General features: G+C 31.9%; 1 long non-coding RNA gene across 1 annotated transcript in view; it reads left to right on the forward strand.

The window, feature by feature from the left end:
* Positions 1 to 10,551: 10,551 nt before the first annotated feature.
* The window catches only part of LOC139426252 (uncharacterized), a 9,498-nt gene continuing 5,966 nt past the window's right edge, over positions 10,552 to 14,083 (forward strand). The window contains exon 1 of the long non-coding RNA XR_011637493.1: positions 10,552 to 11,197. This is a non-coding gene — a long non-coding RNA (uncharacterized lncRNA). The remainder of the gene's footprint in view (positions 11,198 to 14,083) is intronic.

The raw sequence follows: 14,083 nt of genomic DNA on the forward strand, positions 1-14,083 counted from the left end.
TTCTGTATATATATATATATATATATATATATATATACATGCATGCTTAGTAACCTATAGGGCCACATTGTGAACCCCTATAACTATTTCCTCTGGTAGGGTACACTAGCACCCGGTAATATAATACGTGATCCAATTTGAATATTATTTGTCAATATTAATGGGAGATATAGGGCCATGTTGTATTACAGAATATTGTATTCAAATTTCCTCATATTAACACTATTCAACACACGAACACAGACGCACCAGCTCTTTCTTTTGTCACTAAACTATCCGAGATCCAAGCTTAATAATATTTAGCCTGGATCTCGGAAAGTTTATTATAATGACATTATAATTATATAATTATGTTTAAGATAATTATATTATAATGACAGAAAAAGCGATTTAAACCTAGAAATATGTAACTTGGAAGAGGTAAATTGATAAATGTGATACTAAGTTCTTTCAAAAAATAATTCGAGTAATTTAACGTAATAAAATTTTTCTGTCATTATTAATTACTTCTTAAAAATAATAACTTAATATTTTTTGCATATTGTAGATTAATTATAATTTGAAGATTTTTATTTATTTATTTTTTTTTATTTATTTTTTTCTTCCTTTTTTACATTTTGGTGGTGAAGCAAAATCCACTAGACTCAAGCAATAAAATATTTAACCATAAAACTATCAAAAATGTTACTTGTGTCCCATTTATTTCCTTTTTTATTATTTTTCGCTATCATTAAAACCTCCACCTAAAGAGGGTAAATTCAATTAAGTTTTTGAACTGGCACGCAATCAAAAAAGTCTTTAACTAATAAATAATTTCTTTATAAACAAAAATTCCTAAATAAAATCGTAAGAAATGAAGAAATGTTGTTGGACGAGCCGAGGTTGCTTAGGGGATAAAACACTCACCTCCCAATGAAGTGAACCTGGTTCGAATCACAGCGATGACAGGTCGATACGAATAACGCATCCAGCCTGCACCGATACAACATTTACGTAAAATATCATCCAGGCGGATGATGGATTAGGCAGGGGTGGCGAACCTTTATACACCAATGAGCCATTTTTTCTAAAAAATTGTTTAATGAGGTCATAGACGTGCCGTCAAATAATTTTGACTTCGTGATTATTGGGAAAATAATAATACTAAACACTATCAACTCAAAACTCTTGATTTACATTGAAAAAAAAATACATTTTGCCATGTCTTAAAATAACTTAAAGTAACATCAGTGTGACTTCTGTAGTTGCAGATTCGATGACAAATGACTTATATTAGGTTGTAAGATGTTAGTTTAAGCAGGACTGTTATTTTTTTTTTCTAGTTGTTTATTGTTAGCTTGTTTTTTATGGCTATTAATTGTCTTTTTAGCATTAATTGTAAATTTTTTTATTAGTAATTGTTTATTATTTTGTTTGTTTTTGTGAATTTTAATTTAATTGTTACATATGCTTCATAGTGTAATAGCATTTTTGTAATAACAATTCATAGTGTAATAACAATTGTGATCTTTGCCGTGCCTAAAACATTGTGTCTCGTGCCATAAATGGCACGCGTGCCATTGGTTCGCCATCCCTGGCGTACACCATCGAATAACTCGTATGCTCTCTTATCTACAAAACGAATTCACCAAGCTGGTTGAGCACATTGTAGCAGGAGCACGAAAAAGTTTTCTAGTATACTAGTTATTTCTAAAATGCCTAAAGTAAAAGCCTGCACAAGCAAAAAACTGGACAGTTTTGTGAAAGAATTTGGGTCGGATGTGTTTTCTACTGATGGGAGCATTCTGTTTTGTAAGGCATGCGAGAAGTCAGTAAATTTTGAGAAGAAGTATTTTATATCTCAGCACTTGGAGACATCTAAGCATAAAACAGCAAAAGATAAAAAAGATGGGAAAACATCGACTCTGATTTCCACCTGTTTTCAATTATCTTCTCGCAAATCGGANCCTTTTTTATTATTTTTCGCTATCATTAAAACCTCCGCCTAAAGAGGGTAAATTCAATTAAGCTTTTAAACTGGCACGCAATCAAAAAAGTCTTCAACTCATAAATAATTTCTTTATAAACAAAAAAATCCTAAATAAAATCGTAAGAAATGAAGAAATGTTGTTGGACGAGCCGAAGTTGCTTAGGGGATAAAGCACTCACCTCCCAATGAGGTGAACCTGGTTCGAATCACAGCGATGACAGGTCGATACGAATAACGCATCCAGCATGCACCGATACAACATTTACGTAAAATATCATCCAGGCGGATGATGGGTTAGGCAGGGGTGGCGAACCTTTATACTACAACGAGCCATTTTTTCTAGAAAAATTGTTTAATGAGGTCATAGACGTGCCGTCAAATAATTTTGACTTCGTGATTATTGGGAAAATAATAATACTAAACACTATCAACTCAAAACTCTTGATTTACATTGAAAAAAAAAAACATTTTGCCATGTCTTAAAATAACTTAAAGTAACATCAGTGTGACTTCTGTTGTTGCAGATTATATGACAAATGACTTATATTAGGTTGTAAGATGTTAGTTTAAGCAGGACTGTTATTTTTTTTTTGCTAGTTGTTTAGTGTTAGCTTGTTTTTTATGGCTATTAATTGTCTTTTCAGCATTAATTGTAAATTTTTTTATTAATAATTGTTTATTATTTTGTTTGTTTTTGTGAATTTTAATTTAATTGTTACATATGCTTCATAGTGCAATAGCATTTTTGTAATAACAATTCATAGTGTAACAACAATTGTGATCTTTGCCGTGCCTAAAATATTGTGTCTCGTGTCCTAAATGGCACGCGTGCCATTGGTTCGCCATCCCTGGATTAGAGCCTATTTGCCGTCAGGCTGGCCGTGGGAGGTTTTCGTGGTTTCTCTCTCCATGGCACGCAAATGCGGGTTAATTCCAACAAAAAGTCGTCGACGAAGGTAATTTTTTTCCCAATGCTTGATCTAGGAGTCCTCCCGTCTTCTGGATTAGGTTCAAAATTACAAGGCTACGGCATTGAACATTGTTAGTCGTAAACCCTAAATTGGGTCGGGTGTTCAACGACGGCTATAAAATAAAATAAAATATTGTTAGACGCTTCGGAGATTAAAACCAAAATATCATTTTATTTTGTCGAGACTTTAATTTTAACACTAAACATACCATAACTGGTTAAATGACAGTTTAAGAACTTTTGCATCGAAAATGCTGTTATCATGTTATTGTTCTTGCACATTTGACTTCATGACTTTCTCTAACAGTTATATACAGTTAATATTCTATTATTAGTAATTTTTGTATTTTGTTTGCTTCGAATAATACTTGTCGCATACATATTTCGACCACAACCGGTCATTTAATCGGGAGAACAATTTATTTTGCTTTATAAGGTTATCGGATCAGAAATGACGATGCAATGCGTGTTCAACGTATTGCATTCGACGAGTTGCACATTTCTGCTAAGACTGTTGCGTAGTGAGTTCAATCAGAATAACTGTGAATTTAAATTTCAAGAAAGTAGCTAAAATTTTAGATTGGCATTTTTGTGTAGGAAAAAGTGACAAAAACTAGATGTTTCGGACAATAGCTTATATTTTACTTCGATAGCTTTACTTCATTTCTAACTAACGGTTAGTTTTTTCAATCGAGACAGCACATGTTCTTAGAAGAAATAACATTAATTATAAGAATAATTTTAAGTATCATAATTCTTATACATTCTTATTATAATATGGATAATTATCAGAATTATAGAAATAATAATAGTTAGAAGGAATATGTTTGGGGAAAACACACAATGGAAACACCCTGTATATGGGTCATTCTCACAAAAACAGTCATTTTCATGTCCCCAGTATATTTTATGTTTGTTTTACAACTTACGAAAATTTTTTTCAGAGAAAGTGTCCTTCAGAATTCAGGCTAACAAAAGAATAAAAATAAAATTATCAATTTTTATTTTTTATTTATTTTAGGTAATTAAAATATACCAATATGTCATTCCCTCACTTGTCCCCACTGCTGATTTAAAAAAAGAAAAAAATTGTTTCTGAAATAAAATTTTTTTTTTTACAAATTCGTGTTTTTTATTTCAGAATACTGAAATATAGAATTCAGAAAATCAATTTTAAATTTAATTTCTGATAAAAATATTAACACAGCACTATTTTAAACTTTGTCCCCAGTGTTTCGCGTCATTCCCTCACAACAATGTTCTTATCACCTGCAATCTTCTTAGAATAAAAATATTTTAATAAAAACTTCAGAAGTTAACAACTGGCATCATAGAACAAAATTGCAGTATGTTTCCATCTTCAACTTAAAGAAGCTTTGCTGTGGAATAAATTTGAATGAATCAAACCAGGTAAAATTTTTTACATTTGTCATTCCCTCATGTCATTTTTTAGAGTAAAATAAAATACAACTTCATCGAGAAAGTGGATAATTATATGTTGCTTTCTTGTATGAATATAATTGTATGTGATTGACTTCAGAAATTAATTAGGCCTAACTGTTATTTTTAAATTTTATTGAATTCGTCATTCCCTCACTAGTGTATAAAGTGAGGGAATGACGCTGAAGTGAGGGAATGATTCAAGATGAGTATATTATTAAATTTTTTTTTGTTCAATCGTGCCAGCCAATTTTATTTCCCAAACCTGTAAAAACTATTAAATATATAAGACTAAATTATAATAAATATTAGATATACTTAGTATGTTATCATTTTCAAACTTTAGGTAGATGTAACTTAGATAAAAACATGTATTAAAATAAAATATCATTCCCTCACTATTAGTGTCATTCCCTCACTTTTTAAATAGTGAAAATAATTAATTTACTTATTAATTAATTTGAAAAATAAATTAAAAAATTAATAAATTAATTTATTAAATTAATTAATTTATTTATTAAATTAATTAATTAATTATTAATTATTATAAATTAATTAATTATAAATTAATTATTTAAAAAATTGATTAATTTAAATATTAAGTATAATTTATAGGATATATACTTTCTTTATAATGCCATTACATATTTCTATTAATATAGAAAGTTTCAGAGCTTTTTATTCACTTTACTTTTTTGGGATTTTATGAACTGAAAAATGACAGTTTTCGTGAGAATGACCCATATGTAAAAAATGCGTTGAGCAACGAATTAAAATTTCTTATTCTTTGTGTTTGTAATACATAAAAATTGACAATATACAATTTTGTTTAATTATAATAATGCTGTTTTCGTTTATTTCCTTCCTAACATCCACATTTCATACATTCAATCAAGAAACATTAAATTCGGTCATTTGGCCGGCTATGGTAGAAATAGCTATAGATTAAGCGTTGGTATGTTTAGTGTTAACATTAACATCTAATTTATATTGCTAAATTAATATGTTTTTTACAAATTTCCCTTGTGGCGATTGGTCCCAAAATAACAAAATTCAGTAAATTGAGTTTTGTCAATACTTTCAGACATTTGATCCCAAAACGCTGACATGTTGCAATTGCTATAATATCCAATTACAGTTAAATATCTAATAAAGACGTAAGAGAGTTGTTACGTCGCAATATGTGACCTTTTAGGAGGCTTTTCGGAAGACGTAAAAAAGCTATTTTTGTGCCTCCCAACAGTCCCATTCTATTGTCAGTGGAGTCTTGTAACCACTGACGTGTGTGATTACCTTTTTCCGATCTATTGCTTATCGAAGACAAGAAATGTGTGTAATCTTTATAATGAAACTCTTAGCTGTATAGATTAGTATGCATTTGTTAGTTTGTGTTATCAAAACATTCAGATAATTTCTGTCGAGTATTTATTAATTTATATTTTAATGGTGTTCTCCCGAATTCTTTTGAGAACGAAAAAAAACAAAAAAAAACTCATAGTCCGAGTCAAAACAATTTTTAATAATGTATTAGCTATCCTCTTTTCCACCTCCCCCCCCTGTGACAGATTTTTTTCTGGCTCTCTGCGACATAACTCTCTAATACTGACATCTTTCTTCAAGATACTTATAAAAATAACAAATATACATGTCACTAATTCAAAGTAACAGACGCGTCAAATTCAAAAAAATTATAATAATAATAATTTTGGATTAAATAAAATAAATACTTCTGCGACATACCTCTCTAATACTGATATCTTTCTGCAAGATACTTTAAACATAACAAATATACATGCTACTAATTTAAAGTAACAGAAGTGTAAACTTCAAAAAAAAAAAAAAAAATAATAATTTCGGATTAAATAAAATAAATATTTCTGCGACATACCTCTCTAATACTGATAACTTTCTGTAAAATACTTATAAAAATAACAAATATACATATTACTAATTTAAGATAACAGAAGCGTCAACTTCTAGAAGAAAAAAATAATTTCGGATAAAATAAAATGATTTTTTTAAGTGATTGTGTAATATTCTTTTTGCTTTACTATTATGTTCGATATTCTTGCATTTTGTTGCAGGGGAAAACGCACTGTTTCCTTTTTCACATTTTGCAATCCATCATCACATTTAAAAAATAATTAAAAAATCGTGTAATAAGTAGCAGTAGTAACTACGGAAAAAAAAAAAAAAGATCGACGACGAAATCACGCGAATCGGACTCTTCAAAAAGGGGTTACTCAAATGCGTATTTTCATTTCAGAATTCAGTTGTTGTTATAAATAATATAGTATTAAAAATATCGCATTTAAAGTATCGTATTTTTAAAAGCTATGTGGAAATCAATAGTAATAACATTATAAAAAAAAAATAGAACGAAAATTTCTGCTGAAAAGAAAACAAAATTTTTCACTTCATTATTCTTTATTTTTTAATATTCTCAAATGAAAATCGAAAAATCACAAGCATTTTTTTCCCACTCCGATGTGCGAGAAAAGCATCTTTGAATATAATTCTGAAGAAAGAAATTGTTTCAGAATTCTGCACAAAAAGAAGTGTAAAAATTTTTCGTTCCCAAAGGAAAAATCTTTCTGCAAGAGCTCTGTAACGTTCTGTGACAATGTCGGCGTGTCGCCACGAATCTGCCACGGCCTCTCCCCTATNCCAGAATTATGTTCTTATTATTTTTTTCTAAGTTAGAAATTTCATTACTGTACAGTACAACAATTTTACTAGAATTTTTTTTCACCGTGTAGTGATCATATTTTCAAATACTATCACTTAATCTTTACGGATCGAAGATCTAACCTGAAATATTTTTTTTAAAATTTTATTTCCAATGAGCTGCACAATCCGTCTTCCCGATGAGCAGACCTAGTGCGTTCTCCAGAAGTAGTATCCACTCTTTCAGGACCACCACAATGGTAATTTGGACGTCTAGATTCTGCCGCACTAGATGGCAGCACCGAGACTCTATTTGGATGCTAAAGTGCACTAGGAATTCAATTTTGCCGGAAATGCCAAGAGCCAATAAGGCACTCCAGGGATCTTTTATATGCCACATCATACGACATGGCCACTGAGGATTTTCTGCATCCCGAAAATCCGATATCTGGGCCGGGGATCGAACCCGTAGACTTGGGCTCAGAAGGCCGACGACAAACCAACTGCGCCACCCAGCCATCTATCCTGAAATATGCTAATTACGAAATTAAAAGGCAAAAACGTTTTTCCTCAATATAAGGATGGTAACTACAATCAAGAATATATGGTTCCAATTGTATCGTAAGGAGATAGATGCAGCGTTTGATCCCTTAAAAGGTTATTTTTATTTTTTGCCAATTTCGCCTCAGCACTCATGTCTCAGAAACTGAGGAAGCGAATTTAAAATTTTGTAACACAATTATAAAACTTGTTTATCCAAAGATGACTCTATAGAAAAAAATACGTTTCATAATTATAGATTTTTTTAATTATTTAATTTACTAATGGTCTACAAACTTATTTTTGTAAGATATTCATATTTTTAGGCAGGTTTAATCTACGCAATATTGGACGAAAAAATCCGAAATTGGAAAAAACGCTTGAAAAAGTTTTCTTGAAAAATTTAAAAAATTCGACTTCTTTCCCAAAGCGACATACGCAAAGGATGAACTTAACATAGAGAGGTGAACATCGATACAGAAAAATAAGCACAAAGTAAAATTAATATTATGGGTCCAAACTTTGGAGCGCTCTCCTGACCAAACTATTGGAAGCATATTTCCAAAATTGCGGTTAACCATAATTTGGGGGTCAAAAATCCGAATCCGTCGAAAAAGAGGTATCTTTATTCAGAGAAAGTATGTTTTTGAGTCTGATTTCGTATCTTAAAATATCGTCAGCATTTATTAATTAGCACATTTGAGATCACCCTCTTGAGCCATTAAGATTGAGTACTAGAGCGCGAAAATCCGATCACACACTAGATCAAAAGTTATTCAGGCTGGTCAGTTTTTTTTATGCGCATTGTACAATCTACGAGAATATGAAATAATTTTAAGAGTGAGTTTTTTTTCAATGCGTATATTCAATCAAGTACAATTTTTACATGCGAGCCAACCAATTTTTAAAATGTTGCGGCATTGATAAATGTTACATTTATCATTGCACAAAAAAACAACAAACAACAACAACAAAGAAAAAAACACGAGAGATTGATTTATTTTTTATATGAGTTTCACGTACTTGAGTACAATCTTAATTTCTCGAGGGACGGATCTCAAATATACTAATTAATTTGTGCAGACGATATTTTAATATACGAAATTTTAATATACGATATTTTAATATACGAAAAAGAGAGAGTTTGATTTATTTTTATCTAATTTTCACGTATTTGAATACAATGTTAATGATTTGAGCGACTGACCTCAAATATGCTAATTAGTTCGTGCAGACGATATTTTGATATACGAAATCAGGCGCAAAAACAAAATGACAGGGGGTAGTCATAATCTGGGAAATATGTTCCCAACAATTTGCAAAGCTGTAGAAAGTTTGAATACCTTAATATTAATTTCGCCACATCTCGAGAACAAAATTCATTTGTCCAAAGATTATTCAACAGAAAAAATAATTTTAAATAATTATTTGTCCTTCTTTATTATTTTATTTAACAATAGCCCAAAAAATTATAAATTGTGTAGTATAAAAGCCATAAGTATTAAAAAGCGATGTATGCGAATTTTATAATTGAGTGCAAAAGTTTTTCAATTTGTTTAAAACGCTTTTGGGCACGGAGAAATACGCAAAATGTAAAATTAGCAATAAGGGGGTCAAAGAGCCATGGTGGCTCAGGGGATAGAGCGTCCGCCTTCCAATAAGGCGAACCGGGTTTGAATCCCAGCGATGGCTGGTCAATACGAATTCCACACCCGGCTTGCACCGACCANAAGACATGCCATCACAATTTTGATCCTCTGCAGAGGGGATGACATCCCCGCATCGGTACCACATCGACGTGCACGCGAAGTCGAGCACTTCACGGTAGAACAGTTTAAGGAGGAGCGATACTGCTCACCAAATGGTCCCCCACCCGCACATTGACCACACCCAGTGATGCTTGACTTCGGTGATCTGCTGGGAACAGTGTCTTAACGATCAGTCCACGACGGCACTTTATGATGTTAGAAAATCGAAGTAAATTATTCCCGGAACAGCCCGTTGTTGGCTAAGGCAATCATAAAGGCTAAAGCTCCATAATTTTGCGAACAACGGAATGATTATGGCAATGTGGTCAACATTGCGCAGAGGCAGTCTTAACTTCCTAGTCAAACTGGTACCTCTCTATATGAAATTGATTGGGCTTCAAGCAGCTGCTGTGGTTAGTCCCGCAGTGGACTGATCGTTAAGACACGGTTCCCAGGCATCACTGGCTACAGTCAGTGAGCGGGTGGGTGACCACTTGGATCCGTCTGCGTAGGGACCAAGGGTGTGCGGTATTGGTCCTCATTAAACTGTTCTACCGTAAAGTGCTCGACTTCGCGTGCAGGTCATCAGGCTACCGAAGCGGGGGGGGAGGGGCATCCCCTCTGCAGAGGATCAAAATTATGATGCCATGTCTTCGGATCATCCTCAGAGATGTTTCCCAGACCGTCGCCAATAGCCCATCGTGCAGCTCTAATGCGACGTAAATTAACTACAACAACAGCTCCAGTTCTTTACAATGACTGTTCAATGTTGTGATTGTTCCGGTTCTTCCCAGTGACTGTTCGCCGACTCTCATCAATCCCGATGATTGCTTCGCAATGAATTCTGTTCCTGAAACGTTCGCCTTAAGAGCGTTTGCCTTGAAATGAGACGAACCGGGTTCGAATCCCGGCAATGTCTGGTCGGTGCGAATTCCGCATCCGGCTTGCTCAAACCACAGTGCTGACATGAAATATTCTGAATGGTAGGCGGATCATGGGTTAGAGTTCCCATAAAATTTATTTTCATGAAAAAATGAAGACAAATATTCCATACAATATGAAGCCCTTTCAATTGAAGTATATATTGCGTTCAGACACTTTGAAGTATCTTAAATAATCGGTAATTTAAAACGCAAATAATAATTAGTGTGAAATTTTAAGTTTAATTTTACAATTTATAAAAAGGTAAATGGAGAGATAGAAAATCCTTCTAAAGAATAAACATCTGGTTGTTATCGAAAAAAGCAAACGATTTTAAATCAAACGTGAAATACAGCTGCAATTTTTTTAACCGTCAGCATATTTTATTTCTTCTTAGAGTGGCTCAAATTAAGGAATTTAAAGCTTTGATGCTGTCGCTTAAAATTGAACCAATAATCGTTCGTAAAAATTATGTTTCAAGACTAAAATTCATTGATTTACGTTGAATCTGTTGAAAACCATTACATATGCTTTTGCTTTATAAGAGCTTTGTTCTACGTATATTAAATGCTAACTGTTGATTTTTGGTGATGCTTAGTTACTTAGTTGTAATGTATTATTTAGAAAAAGGACGAGCAGCTGGACATCTTTAACAATGACATAGTTCGCTTGAATACATATCCGAAGAACTCGTATGACAATTGTAGCAACGATGAGGTTACCAAAAATGGAATATTTCGTACATGTGATAATTTTTGTTGAATGCTGCTTTATAAAGCTTTGTTCCGTTTATGGTTTGGTTAATAGTCATTGCATTCCAAGAAGCCTGTGATTTTGAGAACTTTTGTAGTGGTTGTTTAAAAAACCTAAAGTGATTTATCAGCTTCGTAAATCCCGTTTTGTTCGATCGCGCTGCTAAAAGAGAAAAATCATATAAAAGGGGTAAGTCCAACTAATTTTTTTAATTTTTTTTGTATATTTGCTCTGGTGTGACAAAATGTATTGAGAATTTGCGATGTAAGGTTAATTAGAATAAGTTAATGTTTTAAGATTGATAATTAAAGAATATGTTTTGAATTCACTTTCTATTACGTCTACTATTTAATTTCGTTGTATAAAGGTTCTTTCTTTGCTAATATTCTTTGGGAATTAGTTTTCGATTGCTAAGTCAATGTTGTTTCTTTTTTATCATATATATATATTTATTTATTTTCTCTTAATTTTTACAATGCACCCTATTCGTCAATACGTTTTGAAACTTTTTCTCAATTTTCCTAAAATTTCACCTTTTTCACTAAATACACAAATTATTGAACATTTGAGAAAATAAAATATTTTTTAAGTTTCATTNTATATATTTTAATTTTCTCTTCATTTTTATAATGCACCCTATTCGACAATACGTTTTGAACATTTTTCTCAAAATTTTACTAAAATTTCACTTTTTTCACTAAATACACAAATTATTGAACTATTGAGAAATTAAAATATTTTAAGTTTTATTTTAATTAAAAAAAAAATTATTTCATTAGCAAATGTAAACTTTGTCTTGTCAAATTTATTTTAATATTTCAATTTATAATTCTCACAATACACAATTATTTATTTAATATTAATATAAATAAATAAATTTTTAGCATTATCAAAATTAATTTTTCAAAATGAACTAGGCTTATTGAAATTTATACCTTATAGACATAATTTTTAAGTATTACAAGCCTATTTATCCCTGTAAACAGAAATAATTATTTGGTGGGTGGATACATTATTTACGTCAGACTGCAGCTGCATAATGGGCTAGTGGCGACGGTCAGGGAAAGAGGGGATGACTCCCCTTCTTTGGTAGCCCGACGACCTGCGCGTGAAGTCGAGCACTTTGCTGCAAGAACAAGGACCGATACCGCGCACTCTCGGTCCCTACGCAGTTTGATCAAAGTGATCATTTACCCGCATCCAGAGATGTTTAACTTCGGTGTTCTACTGTCTTTACGATCAGTCCACTGCAGGACAAATGTTTGAAAGTTGCATATTTTTACAAGCGGTTTTCATAAAATAAAATATGGTAACGTTTTATTAATTCTAATTTCTTGATAAAATTTATTTGTACTTTTTTATTTCTTATTTCTATTCAGAATGATAATTCTTAGTGATGCTCTAGTACAGGACTCCCACCTGTCAGGGAGAACAGGGAAAACCTCGAATTATCAGGGAATTTTATTTTTATTCTTAAAAAAGCAGGGGAAATTAAATTTTTCTTTCTCTCCAAAAACTAAAAAAAAAAAAAATCCTGCATTATACCTGGAAAATAACCAGTTTTAGAATAGTCAGTAACCGTAATCAGTTATTGAAATTCAAGTTAAATAATTTTAGCATCTAATACAATTATTTGTTGCAAAAATTTCACATTTTAGTGCAAGTTCCGTGCTTGCATCCTCTTTCAATGATATTTTTTTTTACTCGTAAAATCTAATATATATTTGATATTACAAATAAAAAAAATTCTGATTATTCTGATGGAAAAATTGAACTTTTCTTGATATGCCAGGAAATTTTTTTCTGAAATTGAGTGTGCATCCTGTACGCAGTCAGGGGTCTGTTTAGAAGAAATTTGGGTCCGTTAACGGACCCTTCACAAAATATCTTTTCATAAAAACGGACCCTTCACAAAGTATTTTAACTTAAAAACGGACCCTTCACAAATTTGATAATCTTCATTATTGTTTTGTTAATCAAATAAACCCTTCCCAAGGCAGAAAACAAGAAAGATTGATGTAAAGGAATTAAGTTTTGTCTTCGGCAGACGCTTCCTCTATTATTCGTACGAAATGAATATTCTGCGCTCAGCAGTATAGGCTAAATACCAAATATTTGTATGTTGCATTTCTAATTTAGAAGCAGCAATTGCTGTTTATTTTTGAACATTTTAATTTTTTTAATTATAATTTTACAGTGCCGAGCTTAATCTTGTATCTATTTACAATTTAAAAGCTTATTGCAAAAGTTTTTTGCAATAACCGGACCCTATTTGTACAATTTCATAAAAGCGGACTCTGGTTGAAAAAATGTGAGCAATTTTTCCATAATTTCACGAAAAACGGACCTTTCACAAAATGTCTGGTCAGACCCCTGGTAGTATATTTCAGCAATGTGTAGCAACAATTAAAATAATTGAAGAAAAAAAAAACTGAAGTCCAAAGTTCAAACTCTATCTATTCTTTAAATGAGTTCAAGCTGGAATGATTTCAAAGTAAAGTATATCAGCGGAATGCTTTGAAAACAAAAAGAATTAATTATGCAATGAATATTCAGTATCCGCACTAGCAACAGGATCGCAACGAAAATGCGATAGTCACGGGGACTCAATTGTAAAGTCACATGTGACTTCAGTGACGGCGATGCGTGGGTTTAAAAATGTTACTATGTCCACCTTTGGTTTGATGACGTCACCCAGATGTTAACATGAGAACTTAATGGGTCATTTAATTACGTTATCGTGTGACAAATATGACATATTCGATTCAAATGTGTCGGAAATATGACAAATTCTCAATTTAATCTAGTCATGGTGAGAAGAAGCTGTGACGTATTCACGTCTCCAACTGGGTCACTGGTTTTCATTTAGTATTGCTCATTTATAATGAGAGTTTAGCTAACTAAATTCGCAATATAATCATACAGGGTGCGTAGCGTTTTTAAGAAGTGCTTAAAGGTGCTTATTTTCGATTTTTGTTTTTTAAAAGCCCTTTAAGGTGCTTTTTTCATTGGGTGTTTTTAAAAAGTGCTTAATTTTCCCTTTTTCAAAATGAGCTTAGTTGTACAATTCAAACA

Source organism: Parasteatoda tepidariorum, chromosome 8, assembly GCF_043381705.1.
Source record: "Parasteatoda tepidariorum isolate YZ-2023 chromosome 8, CAS_Ptep_4.0, whole genome shotgun sequence".
In the NCBI taxonomy this organism is placed as follows: domain Eukaryota; kingdom Metazoa; phylum Arthropoda; class Arachnida; order Araneae; family Theridiidae; genus Parasteatoda; species Parasteatoda tepidariorum.